Genomic DNA, 23,652 nt, shown 5'->3' with positions numbered 1-23,652 from the left:
CCTGCTCCGCTCGCTCCGTGCCCGGCGGGGCTGGCTCCGCGCTCCCCGGGGGGTGAGCGGGTGCTTTTTGGGCGTGACGGTGCCTGATGGGTGCTTGGGGCCGCTTCGCGAAGTGTCCCGGTGCTGCGGGACAGGGTCCCGGGTAAATGGGGGAGCTCCGGCCCCGCCGGCGTGTTGGGGGCTGACCCTGCTCCTCCTCGCCCCATCGGGCTGGATGCTGTGAAGCGTGGTGCTTTATTAGCTGCCACCGTGGTTAGGCGAGATGAGGAGCCTTCAGGATCCCAACAATGCAATAAGGGGCTGGGGTGCAGTGGTCTAGCTTTTTAACACAGCTGCTGTTTGACCACGCTGGCAATTAATCGCTGCTCAGAGCTGTGGCTGTGCTGGTGTCCCTGTGTGCAGCCGCACCGCGCAGCCTCTCTTACGGCCAGATGTGTAACAGCAGCTGTTGGAAAGCGGCAACTGAGATCTAGTGTGTGCCATAAATCCTTGGGGACCCGTTCGGCAGGATGGGGAACCGTAAGGGTGCTTATGCATCCGTCTGTATGACCTGACGCAGAGCCTAAACCTCAAAGTTGGAGTGGTGCCATATTGACAGGAGCTTTGAGGTGACAACTAAGCATCTAGCTAGGTGACAAGGGCCCCAAATAAGCACTGGTATCTAAATGCTTTAATGAGGAGCAGTTGAAACAAAGAACAAAATGAAAAGTCCTGTTGGCAGTGCATAATTGCACAGTGACCCTGTCTGTCAAACAGTTTCCATATAGGCCACTTTAATACGCTGTACTTTACAAGGCAGTTAAATTGCTCCCTGTGTTGTGTCATCTTTGGAATGGGAACTGCTTCAGGAGAGTGGAAACACAAATCCAAGGGGCTACTGATTTACTGACTGCTTGAAATCAGTGAACCAACCTTGGTATTGTCCCCTTCACAGCTGAGGAGAACGTCAGCTGAATTGAGCACCGATGTCTACAGTTCTGTACAAGGATCTGCCTTGATGTTTTAATGTACAAGCTTTTTAGTGGGAGGCCATGGACTTCCAGGAAGTTTCACAGGTGAAGCTTCTCTTCTCACCCACCAAGTGTCTTGCCTGTGTGCACAGAAAGATGGAGAATTTGGCCTACTTGTTGATAACCCCCAAGCTTCATCTCTGGTAGTGATTAGGCACTGTCAGTAAGGCTGTTACTAGTGTAAAGATGCCATACCCTAGAGTCCTTTGCATGCAAGGAAATTCTTAATTACTCCTTGTTTTCTTTATGATGCCTACCAAGTTACATCACTGTTTCTCATATAGACTAGTGATCAAGACTATTTTCCCTTCAGGAACCCTCCCTGACCTGTGAGGTCAGTGCGGTAGTTCTGGGGACTAATCCTGTAGGCATTCAGTTGCTAGGTGTGATGCTTACCCTTTCTCTTCTGTATGGTAAGCACTAGAACTACAGTGTGTGCAAGTTTCAATGCTTTTAAAGGCAAACAGCAGTTTTGATCCAGCCCTTCTCTATGAGTTTAAATGAGCAGCAGTAATGCTTGAAACAAGTTCTTGATCTTTCTCTTTTGCATTTCCCTCTTACTGCAGCAGTGTTGCTGCTAACCTAGGCAGCCAGCAGCGTCACTGAATGCATAAGCACAGAATTATGGCTTGGTGCTGCTTGCAGAAAATGATGAACATTTAAGGGTAGCACAGAGAATGGGTAGATCTGTATTTCTTGCGCCAATGCAGGATCAAACTTTCAGATGAAGTAAGATAATTGTGTGGATACCAAGGTAAATTACAAGAGCAGGTGATATCCACTGGATTGCTGAGGTACTCCTGACTCTCAAAAGTTGTACAAAGCTTGATGTTTCTTCCTGCAGTGAAACTGTGAGCAGTGACACGAAGCATTTGGGCTTATCAGTGTCCTGTGGGCAACATCTGGCTTTTGTATGTCTGCTGTGCCCACTGACAGTTAATAACTGTTCCAAGTAAAACTACACAGTAAGTCTAATATCTTGGGTGTCCTGCAAATAGCTTGAAAGTCCAGGGCTATTATGATTTTTCTTCCTCACTTGACAGACTTGAAGAAATTGTCTGCTGTGTTATGGGATTGCTTGATCATTTGTACTCTTGTAGGTCTGAAGAGCATGGTGCAAGTGATCAGCTGACTACATTTGGAAAATGCCTGTCTGAAGAATGTTCCCATGTGGAAAAAGATAATCAGGCTTGACTTTCTATTCTTATTCCCTTCCTTCATGCCTCTTTCTCTCTGCTGGCATGAAATCTGGAATTGTGTGACAAGACAAGTCTTGCCATTTCTTCTCCTTGACCCCACAGCTTGACTTACAAAGATGGGGAGCTTGACTGGGCTGGCTCTTGCATCTCCTACTGTGTGATGAATTTCAGCAGTGCTCTCTCATGGCAAATTAAATAGATCGTGCCACTAAGCCCTATTTTCCTCCATCTGGACATTGAATTGTCTTCTATCTTTCTGACCTAGAAAGACAGAAGACAATGTCTTTCTATACAGAAAGACAGAGCTATGTTTCCTGTATGTCCCTTGCTTTTTGTGGCCAATTCCTGACCATCATGAATGTGCTCCATTTGTGACAGAACCATTAGTGGCTGAAATAAAAAATAAAATACTAGAACGGGAAAATAGTGGGTGCTTGCAAAAGCATAACGTGGCTGCAGCAATCAAAAGCTGTCCTAGGAACAGCCTTGAATTTGTGGTAGACCGGGGATCTGTACCCCCAGTGACTGAACAGGACTAAGAAATGGGAAGTGAGGGCACTCACTAAATTTTCATCCTCGTTTTGTGCATGGAAATATGCCATATTCCTCCTTGAAAGGAATGCTGGTTGGAGGTAGGGGGAAAGCTTCAAGTTTAGTGCTGCTGTAAAGGGGAGGTAATAGGCAGTAGAACAGTGAAGGTTCCAACAGGTTCCAAAGCATTAACTGGAATGCCACAGAACAATGCATGCTTCCTGCTGCATCTGGTTACTAGTTAAAACACCACATGAGGACCTCAGCAAAAAGTGCTGAAAAGGTTCTTGCAGCATTGCCATTCCCTCTGGAGGAGTAAGCAGCATGGCAGCTTGTGCTGAGGAGCCTGTATTGTGTTGTCTTCTCACTGCAGCACCACTGGTAAGGCTCTGCAGAGCAGGTGTCTTTAGGCATGCTCTACTAAACCTAGGGAGAATGTTTTCTTCACGGTAGGAAGAAACCAGAGAAGGACATACAAAAAAAAATACAAAGCAAAGGGCTATATATAAAGGAGATCTAAAACAAAAGAGAGAAACAAAATGGATTTTCAATAACTGAATTTTGGTGCTTGGTTTGAGCTTACATCATTGCATTGCAAGGGTCAAACTATTACTTAACAGCTGAAGCATTTTAATGTTTCAGATGTCCTTACTGTTGGAGGGATTTCCATTTTAATGAAGGAATAAGTGCCTAGAGAAGTGTTCCCTAGCAGGACAGATTTGTTGTCTATGATACATAGCTTTTGGTTATAGATACTGTTTTGGTTGGGTGGCAGTTGTTCCTGCTTAAATAGAAACTGTAATTATGTATGGAGCTATAGTAATGATTTTTCTTCCTGTCCTTGTTTGTCCTTGGGTCTTTAATGTTAAATAGCTAAATTCCTTGCAAACTACCAAAGAAGCTGATCTGACGTGCTTTTTCATAAATTATGCAGCTGTGTTGAGGAACAGGATTCATTCTTGTGTGAAGTATTAAAAATTACATTACAATATGTTACTATTAGAACAGTGAGTCCTGTTCTAACCAAGAAAGCACTGTAGGATACAGCGTGTTCCGTGTAGTCTTAGTGTGTTTTAACTGCTTGAGCTTCTGAATTGGCTTCAAGAATATTTCACTCATGTTAATTACCCCTGCTCCTAATGAAAGATTTCTGGCCAGCAAGAGACGTGGTACAGAGAAAGAAACTGCTTGTGTACTTCTGCTGGCGCTGGTAGCAAGCTCTAGCTCTGGAACATCTGCAATGATAACCTCTTGGACAAGTTTTCAAGTTTCTAATGCTAGTCATGTGCTAAGGTAATCTTCACAACCATCAGCGCAGAGCAGATGCTTTCTTGGCTGCTTTTATTTCTAGATGGCCTGAAGCAATTGGTAAGATGACTGTAAACTTCATTTCAGTGGTGCAGTAGTGCTGTAATATTAATACTGATGTTTAAATATCTTAGATGTTCTTATCCTGCCATCTAAAACTAATTGCGACATCACTTTGTCAGAAAAAAACAACAAACAAACAAAAACCCATTTGTCTCCTACTTGGCTGCTGAATCCCCAGTTCTTCTGAGACTCAGGTATCTGACGATACAGTTGTTATACAGTAAACTTTATGCTGACATTAAAGGCTGAACACTGAGGCAGTACAGGTGAAACTGAAGCTAATCCCTCAAGTCTGAGGGCTGCTGCACTGGCTGTAGGACTTAGCTGCCTGTGTGAAAACAGGAGGGCTTCCACTTGGTGCCTCACTGATGGCTTCCACATGGTATCTGGTGACACAGTGTTCAGGAACTGAGCAGTACAGCAGAGCTTGCCCCAAACTTAATGTGCACTGCTGATAGCTCGCTGCTTTGTTCTCAAGTGAAGTTCAGGCAGAGAAGCAAAAGGTGTAACTTACACCTTGAGCTGTGAAGCTTGCTTTCTTGTTAGACTACATCTTTACTGTCACTGAACTGGTAGGATTTAAGTCTTCTGTGCTTGTTTGTGAGAAGCTTTTCCATTCACTAAGTTAGTGCCCAAATGCTACAAGGCTGCCATTGCTGTAAGTGAATCACGCTTTCTGGGTAACGTGTGGCGTTGGTGTGAAATGTTTGCCTGCACAGAGAAATCACTGGGATCTGGGATGACAGTGTATGGAACTGTCTCCCTCTTCTGACAGGCTCACTCACACTAGCAGTTGGTGTTTGAGGTCAGCAGCTCACATGTGAAGCCTTCTTCAAGCTGTGGCTTTCACTGCCGGTGTGTTCTGGCACTGAGGCCCTTCTGGTGGTGGCTGGGTGAGAATCGTTTCTACCTCCTATTTGGGACGCCTCATAGCTGTAGGAGAGAAACTGAAGGAAGGCATAGCTGGTACCACCTGAATACAGCTTCCACTCAGAGCAGTGGAAATAACCATCTGCTGTACAAAGGAGTCCTTTTTGCGTGGCCTTGTGGGCTCTGGGCAGCTCTTCAGTCTGAGAGCAGTCAGCCCAAGTCAGCTCCCTCAGGACCAGACCTTGCCTTGAAATTGGGCTTGTGACTCCTGTCAGGGATTGCTCTTTCCTTAGCACAGTAGGCTCCTGACGCAGCTTAGATCCCTCAGTAACACTGTAGATGCTCTTGGTTATATTCATGAGCGTTTGAGAAGCACGGGCAAGCACGTCCCTAAGAGGTAAGGAGGGGTAAGATGGAGGAAACCAGCTTTGGTGTGTGAAGCGATTTGCTGTAGTCTGCATGAGCCTTCCAGGGTAGCCTTAGTGTTGGTCTGCACCTGACTGGATGTTGTGAAGACCAAGATTGCCAGGGATGATGGGCCTCAGCCAGATGTCCCCCATGCCAACTCCTCAGAGGCAGTGGTGCTTCTGTCTCCAGAGCACAGGGTATTGAAGCCTCCATAAGCCCGGAGCTCTTTGCAATGTCAGTCTCTTCCCTGGTGGTCTCCCATCTGTAGCCTGCTTGGGAGGACGTGCTTCTCTGCTGGGTTTGTGTGTTTTTGCCTCCCACTGGCTCATGGCTGAGCCAGCTGCTTTTGAGAGCCCACTGACAGGTGTTCTCACCTGGAGCGGCACGTAGCTGTGCACTGGGGAAGTGAGGGTAGGTGTGAAATGAGGGCAAACTTGGACCTTGAGGGGAAGCACCTGTGGCTAGAGATAGGGAAATACTAGTTACTGAAGGAACAGAGGCTATGCCATTAAAGGTTGGCTTGCGTGTTTGTCAAGTAGAGTCTGGCAGCAAAGCCTAGCCAAGCAACCCACCAGTGCTGCTGGCAGACTCTTCCACGCAGGTGGAGGAAGCTGTGGAGGAAGCCATGCAGGAACTGGTAAGTGTAGGCAGATAATTTGCTCTGCCATGGGTGTCCTGACTGAGTGATCACCTGGGCTGCAGCTGGAGTTCGATGGAGCAGCTATGGCCTCTGGATGAAATACATGGATGTATGTGAGCAGGGCAGTACTTACGTGGGTAAGTGCAACAGAGTACTGCACTGCTCATTAGTACAAACCAAGGCCATGTGCCATTCTTCTGTAAATTGGGTTGCCTTGCCCCCAAACATCTTGACTTTAGCGAGGGAGAAAGAAGCAGTCTGTTGGCATTCATTAGTCTTCTTGTGTGTAGGTGAGATTGAGCCCATTGAGACTGGCTGAGTAGGCCACATGGCAGCATATTAGCTCTAGAGTTAAAATTTGATTTGCTGCTGGAAGAGGATTGGCCTGACATAAGTTTTCCCTGTTCAGAGACTCATGGCAATGAGTATCACTTCCCATTACCTTTCACGGGGGAAGAAGCCTGCTGTTCTGCTACACGAGGCATTTGATTAAATCTGGGAGTGGAGGGGTGTTAAAACGAAAAGGGTGAGTTTGGAAGTATCACAGGAAGTAGAAGGCACAAAGGAATAAGGAAGATGGGGAAGTAGGACAGATGAAATAGCTTGCTTTCCTGAGGTTTTTCTTGGCTACTGGTCCAGTTAATGACAGTTGGAATCCGATCCAGAGGGAAGTGCTGGTCCTCAGATGGGGAGGAGAGCTTCCAAACACTTAGTGGGCAGATTTGGTTTCAGAGTTTCTCTTGGCTACCAGTCCCCAGTTAGCATTAGCTGGGTCACAGACTAGGAGGAATGTGGAAAATGTTATCCATCCCTGTTCTCTTCTATGTTCCATGACTGAGATCAATCACAGAAATTGCTCGAGGAAGCCATGCTCTGTCTTTTCATGAGAAGTCCACCAGCCAAGCTGCTACATTTGTGCTTGTTATGAGGCATGGGGTAGTGCATGCTGTAAATTTTTGTGGAGTTCAGCATACTTGGTTAAAAACTGTTTTTCTTTGGTTAAATATGAGATCTTATCCTTAAGTTTTAACTCTAGTGCTTTAGGGTTTGACACTCCAGCAACTTTAAACCATCCAACACAATCTTAACATAAAGGTAACTGCCATATGTTCTACAGCAGCCATAAAAAACTGAGAGGACTCACATCTGTTCCTTGACCTACAGAAGCACAGTGTGGCTGGCATGGAGGGGGAGTGAAGCAGGAATCAAGTAGATAAGAAAACATATTCAGGTGAAAACACCTGGTAAGGTTAGTGGTATCGTTTTAATGTACAACAGGGACATATGCCCAGAGAAGACATTCAGATGTACACTATCTCTAGATCTTGCTTCTCTGTTTACTAGACACAGATACTAGTCACAAGCAGATAGGTTGATAATCTTTTGTTGCAGCATAGACTCCCTTGAATAGCATGAAGATTAAAGAGCCTACTCTAGTTTGTACATCAAGCCATTTCCCTTCCCATGTCTTTGAAGCAGATTTACATTGTAGTCCACACATGAGCTTAAACAAATACTTGGTGGAATGAGGTGCAAGTCGAGAACTAAAAAGCCAGAAGCTCCTGGGTGTGTGACTTCCAAGTGGAAGATATTACATGAATTGTTGTTTGTGGATACTGACCAGGTAAAGGGGGGTTCTGTGTGTGCCAAGTAGATACTTCTGATTTGAGTATAGTTACCATACAGGATGGTAACTCATGGGATTTTGCTTGGAGTTTTGCCTCTGGCTTACTTCTCTACTCTTAAGAGTGAGTGGGCAAGTGTTGCAATAGTTGATGAGCTATGCACAAAAGTAGCTTTTTAAAATTATGTTTGTCTAGATTGCCAGCAGATAATCTGCTCCAAACTTTTAATGGAAGGGCAGATTTTAATGTGTGCATTTCTCAGACTTACTGGAAGTAAAATACATCTAAAGTAGAAGTCCATAAAAGACTGATAAACAAAATGAGCAGAGCTGTGGTGATAGGTAAACTCATTCTCAGGAAGTATGGGGGACGCACATCAGCCAAAGTTTGTTTTGAATTCTCATCTTCAGGGACTTCCAGAGAACTAAGCATTCTCTCCACAGTGAACTCAGAGTGCTTTGTTATACTATGTGGTGGTGGCTTTTTTTTTTTTTTTTTTTTTTTTTTTTTTTTTTTTAAATGATTGAGCTTTTACACTGAGGCAGACCAGTTGGTTCCAAAGCAGTCTAGGTGTTGTTGGCTGTGGCAGCTGAAGACTTTGGTTTTCCATAGCTGCCAGGTTTTGTCCTTTCTTTGGTTCCCTTGAAGCAACCAGTGTGTTGGCAGGAAAAAAGGTATTCTGCTGGACTTGACCTGTCACTTTCTTAAAACTTGCAAAGTTGTTGAAATCTAACTGTAGGAACTCTCTTGAACTTTACAGTTCTATCAGTCTATAATCTACCAGTTGTGCGCACCGTGAAAGTCAGGATTATTTTAAAGGTGTGTGATGGAGCATCAAATAATTAAATGTTTTTGCCATTATGTCCTTAGTATGGGTGGCTTTTGAGGGTGAAGAGAATGGGGAGTTGGAAGCAATGGGTGTAAACTGTTGCTGCTTTTGTCTTTGTCTCATTGAGAGCTAAGGACAATCTCTATTTCAGGATTTTTAATGTGAAACATGAATACCTGAAGGAGTTCCAAACAAGCTGGAATGGGAACAGAAAGAAGTTGCGTATTTCTTAACCAAGATGCTACCTGAAGCGTTTTGGCATTAGTATTGGAACTAAAGCTAGCTGTTGCTCATCAGCATACTGCAGTGAACAGTTTGGAGGTTTCTAGGCTGGGTATAAAAGCAACCATAGGAGAAAGCTACACACAATGGCCGTTAAAACACTGACGGATGTTACAGACCATAGCAGATGAGTTAAGGGGCTCTTCTCCTAGGAGGATGAAGCTATGCTGCTGTGATTCTTGCATGAAAGTAAATAGGAAAAAATATCAGTCCCAACTTCCAAATTGAATTTTGCTTGTAGAGCTAACTTCAGGAAAAGCTCAGCATGTTTTCTAGAAAACCATTTTTTTGGTGCTGAAATTGGAACTGAGTGGGAAGAAAACAATCTGATACTCTTGACACAGTGAATTTCCATGTGCGTTCTTAAAACCTGCCCTTCAATATCTCTGGAATTGACCCAGCTGTTTAAGAAATGTATTTTGATTTGAAAAATTTGAGATGCTGATCTAGCTTGAATAGTTGGTGAGTGTCACAAGTAAACTATTTTTTCTTAGTTTCCTGTTGGAACTCTAAGAATTTACCTAAATGGCTCCAAAAATTGCTTCAAGTTCTGCTGGCATGAAAGCAAACTAAAAACAACAACAACAAAAAAAGCATACACAATTGCTTCACATAACCCAGGGACTTCCCCCAGGAGCCCCAGAATAGATGGGAAGAGTTCAGCAGGAAAATCCCATGCAGTTTAAAAGAGAAGGATTTGATTTTGCTTGAAACTTGAAAAACCACAAACACTTGTGCTGTCAAGCGAATGACAGTCCTAAATAGAAATTATTTTTCAGCTGTCAGCAGTTCTTTGCTATGGGAAGAGAACACTGAGTTTCAAAGGAGTATCTTTTTCCCTATGTTAAAGAAAAGGTAGGTATTGTATCAGAGTAACTCTTCCTGCAAAACTTCATACCTTCTCGGGTGTCGCATGCAACTGTTAGCTTATTACTGCTTTTCATGGTCAGAAGTCCACATCTGACTTCAACTGGGGACTCTTGATCCTAACTACTTCCAAGTCAGCCAGCTCACTGGTAGTGTCACCTCTTCAGAACAGCTACTTACACAAGCTTTCTGACTAGCTTTTTCCTCATCTTTTGACAAACTCACTTCCACACCCTCCAAGATGCATACTCTGTGTGCCTCTGTTCAGGCATGGCAAGGAGAAGAGCGGGAGGACAGTTCAGAACTTAGTAGTTCTTGTTGAGCCCTGTCTGGAGCTGCCCCTCTGGCAAAGGTGAGTCCAACTTCAGGAAATGACGCTTTTCTTCAGAAATCACTGAGGCAAGTACACCAAGTAAAACTGCACCTACCTTTTCCACCTTACGTGCTTCCCTTTGTTTTGTTCAACTTTGATAAACACTTCTTAGGTGTAAAGATTTAAACAACTTTTCAATGCAATGGTGAAATTCAGCATGTCAGAGCAAAAGCTAAAGGTGACTTTCACTTCTTCCTGCATCTTCGCCTTTCATGAAACCATGGGGAATCCAAGCCCTTATTCAGGAGGTGCCAGAAGACTGCTATTAGACATGATGAGGTCACCTCAGATTAAGAGGACAAAAATAGGGTGTTATCTTTGGCTTGACTCTTTGGTTAGTATTTATTAGAAAGCAAACCTAGGGATTACCACAAACAAACTAAGCCAAGCACTTGAGCTCTTACTAGATGGCAGACTGATGTTCATGCATATCCATGTATTTCCTAAGGCAAACAATTAGGATCAAGTGAGAAGAGATAATCTTGTTAAATCTCATGCCAGTGTTCAGATGGATAGAACCATACTTATCTAAAATCACCGCAGTGTGACTTGCTAGTGAAACAAAAGCTGCTAGCGGATGCTGATGTAAAAATACAAGACGCTCTTGGCATCTCATGTGTTGTAAAGTGATTGACACCAGTGCTATGCACAGCTGGAAAGCATCTGAATGAAGTAACAATAGATTCAACAGTAACATACTAATTGAAGACTGTATTTACAAATGCTGACACTGAAACTTGCTTGTTAATGCTCTGTACTAAATGGCATACAGGATTTGATGGCTCCGAATAGAGGAAACCCCTCAAAATAGCCGGGAGATAGGGTTTTAGGACCTATTTCTTTCTCAGAGTAGTGAAAACTTTCTTTCTCATGCACCTCCTCTGTCCTTATTTTTTGCTAGCTGCCCTTACTTTGTCTAGCTGCTGTCTGGCTTCTTGTTACACTTGAGTACTTGGCTTGGAGCTTCAGATCCCTGAAGTGAAGGGAAGGTATCAGGAAGCTTCTGACTAATTCTGGGAGGAATGTGTCTGTTTTATTTCTCTTCAGGGAGGAAGATGATGGTACCCGATCTCATCTTGTTCTCTGTTTGAGAGCTAAAATGTACAGCTGGCCCTAGATAATCTTTCTATGTGTGTTATAGGGTAACATCTTAAATCTAGTGGTTTATGCAGAGGTTGCTAAGCTTGAACTCTGCCAGTTGGACATGCTGCTTTCAGACAGTGAGCACTCTAGAAAGATTCCCTGTAAGTGCGATTCTCCCTTTGGGACAAGTCTTGGTAGAAATCGAGGAAGATTATAAAGCTTACCCACTTAAAAACTCAAATGGCAGTGACTCCATAAACATTACAGGCTTCTAAAGCGCTGAATGAATAATCGGCAAGTGTCTGTCTTAGTTGAAGCTTGGAATCTGCTCTGGTAATAGCAATATAAGCTTTTTTAGGCTAGAAAAGAAAAAACAGAAGGCAGAAGCTTCATCAGTTTGAAAGGTCAACAGTTCCCCTGAAAATCAGAACCTATGACTTGCTATCAGTCAATATGACAAGATTAAACTTAAATGTAATTAATTGCTTGATTTACTTCTCCACTCCCTCACTTGGTTGGGTTATTCACTTATGCCAAGAAGAACTTCCGTAGGTTTCAAACTATAACTGTATTTCTTATCTCGCTTCAGCACTGGTCACCTCTAACAACAAGCAAGATGGTATTAAGTTATGCACAGGGCTGTTCTTAGCTAAAGGGTGAGGATGGTGCATAGAATCTGCAAAGTGGAAAAGTTTCTGCGCTTCTCCTTGCTGGTGTGGTGGGTTGACCTTGGCCAGCTGCTCCTCCAAGCTGGTCTTGTACTGCCCCTCAACAGGGCAGGGGGAGAAAAAAATGAAAATACTCAGGGGTTGTGATAAAGACATCAGTTACAATCAGATCACAGTCGAAGCTAGAAATTGGCTTTTCATCCTTCCCTTCTGGAAGGCAGCACAGAGTTAGTTGTGAGGGAAAAGTACTATTGCTGGACATGGTACTGAATAATACTGAAAAGCAAAATGCCAGAAAAGGGAATGCCAGATGTTACAACTCCTGACAAATTTCAACCTGGGCAGCTTAAAAGGGGCTCTATATAACTTCTCTGATGTTCTGCATCCTTGCATGTGGACAAGCCCCTGTTCCTTCCCTGATGGAAGTGCGTTTGGCCCTTACCAGCAGAAAGCCTAGCTAGTTATGTCACTGCTATCCAGTGAGGCAGAAGATCATGACAAAGCTTTGCTCGTAAATTAAATCTGGTCTGATATTTTTCTCTTAAGAGCTCAAGTTGCAGGTGCTGAAACTTGCCATGCAATAGTGCTAGTGCTCTGTGCTTGGTGGTGGGAAGGACTCTGGAATACTTCAACAGAATGCAGCTTCAGAGAAGAGCTACTGCTCAAATGCCGAGGTTATTTGATGAAATGTCCTGTATGTCAGAGACCAAAACTTCGCTTCTCTTAATGCTTTCTAGTTGTTTGAGGCTAAAACCTTTTTGTTAATTATTTTTAGATTAGATCTTTTGCTGGGGCAACAAGAAATTAGTAAGTTGCAGGCAGTCTCCAAACAGAATAGGAATAAACCTTTAAAAATAAACCTTTAAAAAAACCTTAAAAAATTTCTAGAATTTACTAACTCTTCTAACATCTTAATCTGAAGGCTTATGCCTTCATCAAATCATCTCTTAAAGCCTAATGAAGGGTATTCCACTGCAGTAATTCACAAGCACTTACTGACCTTACACTTTAAAGCAGCAATAAAATTTTACTTCCCTTCTTGCATTGCTGGCTGCCATTTGGCAGGATCCAGTGGAAAGTACAAGCTTTGAGTTGAAAAAAAAAAAAAAAGGCAACCTAAGAAAAATAATGTTCTATTACAGCTGTAGAAGTACCACTGCTTGAGCTAAAACTGACCATTGAGGACAATTCGCAACAAGCTTAGCTGAGTACTCCTGGTACTGAAAACAGGAGGTTGTTACAGCTTTTTCAACCTATACACCATCATTTACACTGTATCCATACTGTTGGTTTGGGTCGCCATGTATATACTCCTGGTACTCCTGATGTCTTTTTAGGTAATAAACCACAACCCATGAAGGATTAAAATGGTTTGATATTTCAGAGGAATCTTTACATACTGACACTGGATCATGCATGCAGCTTTTTATATACAAGGGGATACAATTGCTTCTTTAGATGCTTACCTTCTAACATGTCTCAAACATCTTGTATAGGAATGATTGTACTTGATCATCTCCTTAGCAAAAACGGAACTTGCATGCACTCACCTACTGTGAGTTGTGATCTCTGAGGAGCAAATGTTAACATCTACCAAAAAATAAAATAAAAAAAATAAAAATAAAATTAAATAAAAACCACTACCCACGCCATAGATCCCTGCTCTACCCTGATCTATACTAGGAGTTGCAGTTTTCTGGTATGGTGTTCAAGCCAAGTATAAGAGTGGTCTTATGTGTGTGAGAAATGTGTGAGAGGTAACTTTCCTTCCAGGAGGAGCAAGACTGACTCTTTCTCATGCCCTTGTTAAGATAGGGTAGGCTAAGGCCTACAAGTTTGCTGGGTAGGCAGGACTCATTCCCGATTGAATACGGTGCATGCCTCAAAGCAATAGTAGGTTTGTACCTTTGTGAATGTGAAAATTAGGCAGGCCAGCTCAATGTGAGAGTAGTTAAGGGTGTCTGGGCTAAGTTCTGCTGAAGGCCAGTCTTTCTGCTTTTAACATAGGAGTACTTTGCTTGTATCCTGTACTAGAAGAGCTTTCCCAGTGTAGGTGTAAGTGAACATTGGGATTGTTTTAAACACCTGTTTCACCTATGTACAAGAACTTGTCTGATAAAAAGAACTCTACATCTCTTCAAAAGAGATCTTGGCTACCTTGTACGTCTCAGCCTTGGCATTACAATTAATTTTGTCCTGTCGTTTGTTAAGCAGCTTTCCCTTCATGTCTGGTGTAGTGGTGGGGGTTAGGTCAAACTTGTAAACAAGTATTTTTGGACTCCGCAAGGGTGCCAACCTTTGCAAACAACTGTAGAAGACGTGCCCCTGAGCTCTCCAGGGCACTGCCTAGATTTCATGGAGCTGGGTGGACTACCTAGAAGTACTCTTATCTAGCGTACTTCATCACGTTGTGCTCCCACTTACCGCACTGTGGGGTCAAGATACACACCCCGGAATAATGGGGTTGTTAATGTGGTTGTTATCATTGGTTACGATGGTGCTGGGTGCTGCTCTGGGCCAGCTGGTTTCACACTGGATGTAGCACATGGGGAGGTGACGTGGCACCTTACAACCTGGTGGAGTTATCTGCAGTGCACTGGAAACTGAATTTTCAAGGTGTTTTGGTGGATGGGCTTGGCTCTATGTATAACCTAAAAAGAGCCTCTGTCTGAACAGGGGAAGGAAACTGAGCCCTCAGGTATGTGTGATGGATTAGATCTAGCCTAGCTAGGGCACCCTTATTAATTTGGGCTTTTAACATCTACATTCCCTTTGCTTTCAAGTCCCGTGGCCAACCTATGCAAGGTTCTTGTCAGCTGCTTTTTATTCTCTGTTGTCAAATACGTAAGTACTTGCTTGAAATAGAACAGCGAGATGGTTCGGCGGAGCGCAGGGCTTCTCTGCTCATCTGCTGCTTGTTATTTCTGAGCGCAGGAGTGTCAGTCGGCCTTCAGTTCTCCTTGTTTAGGTCTGCGGCATGCGAAAGTGAAAATCTGTCATGGGTGTATGTAAACACACTGCGTTAAAGCATTCGCTCTGCAACTGTGAACGAGGCACTTGATGAGAATGAGGAAAGTAGGTCTGGAACATGTAGCAGTGCTAACTTAGTCTAGAAGGGAAAATGATAGCGTTGCTGTCTGCAGATGGGGAGGAGAATGCTCAGAAATCCTGTCAGCTTTCCAAATTATCAGAAAATTGAACTGGGACGGGAAAGACTTGACCAGTGTACACAGTGGTGTGCAGGGGTGAGAAGATACGGGTTGATCTGGTTTCTGTCCTTCTGTGAAATTGCTGATGAACGCTAAAGGTGCAAATCTTGCATTAAGGCAGCTGTGCAGCAGTAGACAAGGGCTTTGAGTAGGGAAAGGCAGCATCAAAGTCTCTGACATCCCTAAAAAGTGCAGTGTGAGGCCTGTCTCTTGCACTGAACCCTATCTTCAGAGCAAATGTCAATGCCCTCTAGTGGCTTCAGCCGTGCAAGAAGCAGCAGGCTGGTTACCTACAGCACCAACCTCCCGTGCTGTGGGGCTGCAAGAGGTAGCAGGAGGTATGCGTCCTGGTGAAACAGCTATGCTGCAGCTGGGTGAAGAGGAACAATGGGAAACATCCAGGAAATACTTCCAAACACGAATTATTTAAATGTTGCAGAATGCCAGGCATTCCAGAAGTGAGGTCAGGGGTACTTTTTCCTTTTTAGGCTGGGAATAAACCTTCTCTGGGGAGCTCACTGATGAAGAGCTTCAGTATTCCCTTCTGTAAGAGCCTGGGTTTTAGGAAAATCGGACAATGTGAGACTGAAATGGGGAGTTAGCCAAGACAGACTTCCAGAATTACGTGGTGCAGAACTGCACTGGCAATATGAGGTAAAACCTGATGGTTTGGGGTATGCCCAGTGTTTTATCTACAGTGCAACAGCAGTGGTAGGCCGTTTGGGCTTTGGGTTGTCTATTGGTAAATCAGCTATGGCAATGCTGTCCTAAGAGTTAGGTTAATCTCCTAAAGTAACTGCTCAGCTCTGAATGCCAATGCCTGTGTGCTGCCTAAAGCTGTTCCTTGTACTGTTGAGGAGTAAAACCTGGGGTGTTCAATATTTCTGTGGCTATAGAAGGTAAAAAGGTGTTCGGCAGAATAATTGGCTGTCTGAACTTGCTTACTACCAAAAGGAAAAACTGCCTTAAGGAGCTTTGAAGATCAAAACTTCTCACAAGACTCTTGCCTTTAAATCTGATCTTTAAATTTACTGCGGCTTCTAATAATCTTGTAGTAGTTCAACTTTAATTCAGTATGTTGTTGGGGAAAGGTAATTAGATGCTTTAATTCCACTTGAATAGTCTGCCTGACCAATGATGTAATTAAGTGGCCACTTGTGCCAATTGGAGGTACGTACGTTGGTGTGCAACATGCTGATAAGGTGTCCCAAAGATGGCTTTCTTTAGTACTTAATGTAAGGTGCTTTGAACTGGAAATTGAGCAATTACATTTGGAAGCAATTAATAAAAGCAGTGGAAGTAGTTAGTAAATTGTCCTGAATGAACAAAGATTGGGTTATGCATCTGGTGTTTGAAGACAGTCTCAAACATCTACGTGCACTTGTGGGCTGGAGAATCTTTGTTCTGGTAAGCTGCTCAGGTTGTGTTTTAAGTTAGAGAACTCCTAAATAGCTTCAGCATGGTCAAAAATGGGCCCAAAATGCAATAGGGCTTGTCTTTTCTCTTCAGCTTATGTTCTTTGAAGTGGTGCTCCCCCAGCATGTTAAGACCTTGTCCCAAGAAGTGAAGGATTTCATTTTACTATGCTTGGGATCTTGAGTAAATCTTCATTGAAGTTAGTGGCAGGTTTGGCAAAAATGCTGTTTTAAGGATACCTTGTCCTACACTAGTACAATGGATGTATAGCTACCGAAATACGTGTCTGATCTTGCCTTTCTCACAGTTCAGTGGTTGCTTTACTTCAGTGGGAACAGAGCAAAGCTGAACGAACTTGAGGTGTTGTCTCTGCAATGGGGCAGTTAAGTCCCCTTGTGCCTGCTGCCACTCTGTATTTCCTGGTACTAAAGTTTCCTTCCTGTGTAATACTTCTGCACAGGCACAGATAGAACTCTGAGGGGCTCAGCAGATATTAACAACTTAATTTTGTACAACGTGGAATTGCTTAAATAAGAAATAAGTAACGCTAGACTCATAAGGCTTCTGCACAAGTCTAGAAACTGAATGTGATTTAGCAGGTGAAGAGATCCTTTGAGGCTCTCAACCATTGTTCCAGCAGCTCTGTACTCCAGTGATTAGGTGCTGAATTGGACTCTTCAGCTTCTGTTTTTATCACGGTTACTATGCTTGGTTGCAGGCGTGTTGCTGAGTTTACCCTGTCAGCCCTGTTTGATACTGACCGTGGATGTTGCAGTGCTGGATGTGGAGGAGCAATACTGCGATGGCCAAGCAGTTGCTAAGTTGGCACACAACTTCTGTAGCTGCTTTGAGCAGCTGGTTTGGGTGCGTCCATCAACATCTGTAGCTGTTGATCTCCCACAGAGGCGTATGCCTGAAGTCTGATATTTTCAACTCCGGGCTTATCAGAAGCTGAATGCAGTTCTCTGAGAAAGCGAATGATGTTAGCAGCAGTCCCACTTCATCATCATAAGTATAGCAAACTTGATTGTCAACAGCTTGTCCCGCAGATTTGCATGGCAGGAACAGTCCAAAGGGATTATCTGCCAAGCTGTGAGTCTTACTGAGAATTCAATGCCACATTAGACTGGCTGCTTTTCCTGGCTCTTTTCTTGTCTGCCCCTCTTAAATTAAAAATTTGAAGGGGAGGTCTCTGCCTTTCTGCATGTGCAGCCCCACTGCTTGTTTTGGAAAAACCTTTGCTTTGGAAAAGCCTTATGCTTTTCCAGCTCCTAGTTAGGTGGAGGAGTGACTTTCCTTTTAAAAAGGAGCTGCCTTGTGTTTTCAGACTTGCGGCTGAGAGGAAGAGCCATTGTTGGAGCAGAAAATAAACCTGTTCTTCATCATCTCTCCCAACGCTTCCTATCTTGTAGGCCAGTTAGGTGATAGAAGGGACAGCGCCTGGATGTCCTGTGCTGTGCCACCCTCTCAGAGGGCACAGGGTGCTCCTCTGGGATCCCACGTGGTGCTTGGCGCCGCTGTAGTTGGGTTGATGCCATGTTTACACTGAGCTTGCCCCAAAGGTGGGGGAAAGGGAGGAGAGGAATGTCAAGTATCTTCAGCTTGCCACAGGATGTGATTAGGTAACATAAGAGGATTTTAAAGTCTTTCAGACAAGGAGTAAACATGTCAAATGTGATGGAAAGCTCCAGAGTGTTATATGGACTATCTAAGTCTCTCTGTCAAACTTGGAGCATCAGGTTAGTGTTGAATTTCTGCTCTGTTTTGACCCCTTTCCTTTGAGGGGAATGTGCCAGCTGTTGTAGAGGAGGAGCAGGCCCTTGCAGGCTAATAAAGAAATAACTTGCCCCTTTGCTACTGAAACTTATGTCTCTGAGTAAGAGACTAATGAAGTTATAACTAGGTTTTATAAGAAAAACTGTGGCTTGTTACTCCTACAGTTATGTGGGTCTGAGTCTCAAATTCTGATCAGTTGGCCTTAGAGAAGTTGTGTGTATACTAACTTAAAATCCCATGCAAGTCAGCAAGGCCACAATAAGCATACTTGCGTTCACTCAACTCTAGCTCTTGTGCCACCTTTTGTATATTTCTAGGTAATCTTCCCTTGGTAGGTAAAAGACCTTGCACAATCCATAGTGCTCTGTCTTGCCCCTGGAGCAGTACTCACCGGAGCCATCTACAAGAGCAGCGATGGGTTCTTGCTTAACACTTTGCTGTTGAATGGCATTCACTGCACTGGTGAGGTTAGAACAGTAACACAGCTTCATTCACCTCTTTCCATGTTGTTCATCCACCTCCTGTGTTAGGTAGCCAGGCTGCATCAGCAAGTGTTTCTCAGTAGCTAAAAGCATTGCTTATAAGTGAAGCCTGTGCTTCCTTCACAGCTGTAATCACTCAGAGGTAAGGGGAGAGTGCTCCAGGCACCAGGAGTTAACGAAATGCTCCCTCTCACCCCAGTGATGCATTATTGTGCCTTTGCCTTGGATGTGCTTTTGGCGAGTAGCTATAAACATGGCCAGAGGCTGGGGGAGAGTAGCTTCCTTTGCATCGAGTGTCTGGAGAATGGTGGTAGCTTGTGCTCGTTTCATCTTCTACTGGCTTGTTCTGTGACCTTGACCATTTCTGAAGGTTTTCACCCAGAGTGGAATAGTGCCTGCCTTACAGGTATGTGGTGGAGCTCTTTTCCTGGTAAATACGCTGTAGTCCACAGACAAAAAGAAGTCTTAGAAGTGCAAAACCCTCTGAAGCTGCACATCATGCTTACAGTATATCCTGTTAAACAGCTGTTTGGCAATTTCTAATGCAATTTCCAGTTAATGAAGAATGTTTTTAGGCTAGGCCAAGTGAACAGGTGATGTTTTAAACTGATATTTTTAATAAGTCTTTATTTCATAAGAAGCAGCCAAGTATGTATCCTGCTGTATTTGGTGGGATCCTGGCCATTCTTATCCTTAAACAGGACCCTAAATTATATTGCTCAAATATTGTGCAGCACCTGGGAGAATCCCTGCCTTAAAGTTCAAACAAGAGCGGAAATATCTGGGGTGTCTGCATCATGTTGGCAACGGCATGGAAGAAAGTCTTCCAGTATCACCCCCGCATTTCACTGAAACCTGGAATAAGCTACAGGGTCAGGTATGTCCTCACTTGGATTTAAGAGCAGGAACGTGCTCAATAGGAAAAACTTATCTAAATAGAAGTTGCCCAGCCCCTCAACACTATGCTCCAGCACCTGGGGCCCTGGTGCAAAGGGTAGGTTTGTTGAGTGACAAGAGATTGCTCATTGCCTGCAGATGCAGCCAGTCCTGAAGACTGAAGAGTGCTGACAGAAGTTATCAAAGAATGCTTGAAATGGCACTTGTCTCTTGCTGTTTTCTGTATTCCTCAGTTATTCTGGGCTGTGTATTTATAAGCATTAAGTGTCTGAAACAGAACTCGTGCTAATTGCTGTATTGGTTTGTTGCAGAAGCAGATGCTTGTCATGGTACAGTTCATACGGAGCAGAGGGAGGTAAGAGGTAGGAGTGTGATGCTATCTATGAGCTGTCTTGGCACTAGATGTGCTGTCCTCCCTGCTTCTAAAATATCTCAGAAGGAAAAAGGCTTATTTTTGGCATTGTTTCCTCTTCATTGTGAAGTGCAAGGAATGAAATCTTACAGAAGATCATGGACAAGAGACTCAGACTGAAAGACTCGACCAGATCGTTCCTGATAAACCATATTTGGGTTGGCTAGAGATGGGAGTAATTAAAACAGCCTTTTTGATGAGCATTATTAGAAAAACTCATGCAGTATTAGGAGAGACCTTCACAGTTAAATATTCTGCAACTTTTGTGCTAGGCTTTCATTTGATGTTATATGCCTTTTCCATTCTGCTTGTTATCATTTAAAGCTCTGCCAGTATTGCCCCTAATGGTCGGTTTTTGATGCAAGTTTTCTTTGTGAATAAGGTGCTTTTTCCTAAAATGCTCAGTTGCAAGAGGGTGGTATGCAGAGTTGAAGCTTCTTGCTGATGCTTAGCCTCTGAGGCTAGAATACCAAGCTACTGCCACTTGTTATCACCAAGTAAAATAGTTCTTAAGATAGCCAAAAGCTGCAGGGTTTCTCTGGTGTTCCTGTTACATTAGGCTAAATGACTTGCCTTTCTCAGGTAACATCATGCTGCTCTTCTTGATAAGGAGAACATAAGCTTGGTAAGCTGAAGAGGTTGGTGGACTTAAGAACCCTGATTTTTCTCGGGTTAGGACACACACGTATCTAGCCCTCAAACACGGTGCAGATGGTTCAGTGTGTGGAGCAGAAAGCCTAGAGCTAGGTGAGAAGTTCTACTAAGAGTGACCATAAGAATAACTCTTCCCACAAGCAAACTGTTGGAAAAGGCTCAGCCTGATTCCCTTGTTAAATTTCCTTGTTGCCGTGTAATTTCTTACAGGGATTGCCTTCTGTGCAACTTATCTACTGGTTTAAGTCTTTAATATCTGCCTGTGGAAAAAATGAAAGTACTTTCTATATTTAGATAAGCATTTGCATTACCCTTAAACAATGTCCATGTATGCAAATACATGGCTCACTAGTCAGTACATCTGAAGAAAGCAAACTTTATCAGAAAGTACAGTTATGCCGGGGGAATGGTTATAAATAGAAAATGGAGTGAGATGCCCAGGGACAAGATGACAGCTGGACGTCACAGGCTAGCTGAAGTGAACCTGTCTGTGCATTGCCTGCATGAATCCATCCGGGTACAGCTGCCTTTGGGTAGTTGTTGCCATGAGTATTGACTCTGTTTTCTTGGGGAGTCCTGGCTAACAACTGCTGAGATGGAGGTGAGTGGTTTGGTGTCATTTAGTAGTCACAGATCTGTCCCCTGGTACGAGCGGCAGCAGTAGAGCTACCCCAAACCACTAATGGTGTCTTTCTGCCTGAACTCTTCAGTACTATGTGGTAATAATTTTATCTGAAAATAATACTTATCTTAAGCTGCTTATGTTGTTAAAGTAGACTTCTTTTTTTTTTTTTTTTTTTTTTTTTAAAAAAAAAAAAAAAGGAAAACCAGCATTAATTAGCTAGTGATTTCTTGGTATGCTTTTTGTTTGTTATTGCTATGTACCTACTATGCCTCTAATCAATTTGGGTGAATTACTACCCATTAAACAATATGATCAAGCACATAAAATGTTGCAAAGACTTGATAATGTCTTATGCATCCTACTATAAAAAGCAACCTCCTGATTTTTGAGCTAAAAAACAGTCTTTTAGATGTTAATTCTTGCAGGGTGCTGTTCTGGAGAAGGAATACTATTGCTGCCTGATTTGCTCTCAGGACTAGACAAGAGCTCCTTTTTACATAGAAATATAGAAATCAGAGCTGCCATCATTTCCACAGGATGTTCAGGCCCCTGAAATTAATTATCCCGTGAGGTACAACCACCTTCAAACAAAAATCTTCTCTAAATTCATGTTAGTTGTAGTGAGTTTCTGTGAGGATGTTGTGTTTGTGTTCCTTGGGGGTGATCTCACTTCAGCCGAGCTTTTTAAATAAGCATTTAGCCACTTGAAGTGTTGCAAGCCTTCAGACCTTGCCAGTTAAGGGAGAACTAGTTGGAGTAAAAATGTTTGAGGCAGCTATCATTAGTGCTTGGTGTGATCTGGGGAGAGAGACTAGGCACTCCACGAAGCACCCTTCCAGCTTTGTTTACTGCTCCTTAGGAAATCATTCAGAAACAAGTTTTTAAGGACCCATACTTACGTTTTTGGCACTTCTTTCCATAGTCAAGGATGTACACAGGTTCTGCTTGAAGGCTTTCTCATGAAAGTTACTGCATAGAAGACCATTTGTTGCCTGCAAACCTGGGATTCATCTGATTTAGAGGACTTGACGTGACTCCCTTTTAAGAGCAGTGCTCAGCTGGAGTTGTTTGCTCCGAGGCAGTCCTCATACTCTGTAGCAGAATCCAGTTCTGGGTATGGACATGGAGAATGATGAAATAAGCAAGGGATATAAATCTGCATCCTGGAGCCAAATATTGCTGTCAGCTTCTTTGCGTGCAAACTTTAGACCTTCCCTCCCTTTAAACCTTGCTCACAGGTGTTCAAAATCTGGCTCTGGCTTTACCTATTGAAACTTTCCCTCCTTTTTTTTTTTTTTTTTCCTAGGGATTAATGATGACTAAATTACCCTGCAAACATTTCTAAGAAGTTTGTGTTGGGCTCTGCTGAGAAACGAGGAAATTCCAGCGGTAGGGGGAGAGGGAAGAAGGAAGCTCCTTGGCAGAGACTTCACAGCCAGACTTAGGAACTGCAGAGAGTCCTAGTCCTGTGCAAGCTGTAGTATACATGTGCTCTTAGCAGGCTCTGGGTACGTGGGGAGGGAGGCTGAATCTGGAGATGGATTCTCTGCAGGACATCTTACTCTTGTTTTCAGATATTTTGGATTTTCTTAGGGATAATTCAAGTTTGTACTTTTTCTTGCTCTTTCCTGCTCTGCTTTTGTTTTAGGCAGAGCTCATGCTTTGTTGGCACTGTCTTGATGTTCAAATGTAATAACATTGTGTGGTGCTTCTGAAAGATCTCTGCAAGAAACGGAGTTATTGCTTCCCTGCCAAGTGGCCAACAGCTAGGTGGTACCCAGAGGGATGTTAGGGATGGGATGGGAAACAAGGCTACGGATATCCTGCCCTGCCACTGAAAAGTACTGAAAATAAAATCTGCTTTCAGGATTTATAATTTGTCATCTGGCTTGATGAATCAAAAACAGAGCAACATTGAACTGACTTATTTCTCTGTAGCCTGGATTCAGAAGTCTTGTGAAAACAAAGATATTTGCTGGCTGGAATATACGTCTCAATTACTTGAGATGTAACTAGTAAAAGAGGATTGGGGATTGAAGTAGTATCCAGAGATTGAGCAGGATTACTGAGTACAATTAGGGCTTTTGAGGGCTTGTTTAATAACTTCCTACTACTACTTGCTTGCATTCTGAATAAGAAATTGGCTGGAGAATTTGTATGGGTTTGTAAGGTACTGGGATGAGAGAGGTTTTAGGAAGCTGGGCAAGCTGAGAAGGAGGGGAGGAGCTGGCATGGTGGTGAGGGATGGGAATGAACCAGCAGCCTGGCACGTGAATAAACCCTGGAGGAAGATGCTTGGTGCATGAGCTGGTAACAACACTTGTATCTCCAAGATGTGAATGTAATTGCTAAGGAAGAATCTTTCAGTGTTGATTATGGCAGTGGTCTTTCTGTGCACAAGAGCCAGCACACCTCAGCTGGGAGG

The 23,652-nt window shown here is 43.4% G+C and overlaps 1 protein-coding gene and 1 long non-coding RNA gene across 6 annotated transcripts in view; both read left to right on the top strand.

The window, feature by feature from the left end:
- Nucleotides 1-23,652, top strand: part of SMOC1 (SPARC related modular calcium binding 1) — a 123,977-nt gene that overhangs the window by 223 nt on the left and 100,102 nt on the right. The window lies entirely within an intron of this gene.
- Nucleotides 17,414-22,728, top strand: LOC309878189. Its single transcript, XR_014317502.1, has 3 exons — nucleotides 17,414-17,473; nucleotides 19,848-19,891; nucleotides 22,534-22,728. It is a non-coding gene; the product is annotated as an uncharacterized lncRNA (long non-coding RNA).

Source organism: Aythya marila (assembly GCF_965140915.1).
Source record: "Aythya marila genome assembly, chromosome: 5".
Classification (NCBI taxonomy): domain Eukaryota; kingdom Metazoa; phylum Chordata; class Aves; order Anseriformes; family Anatidae; genus Aythya; species Aythya marila.
Note: the sequence above shows the minus strand (reverse complement) of the source record. Positions and strands in the feature narration are given on the sequence as shown.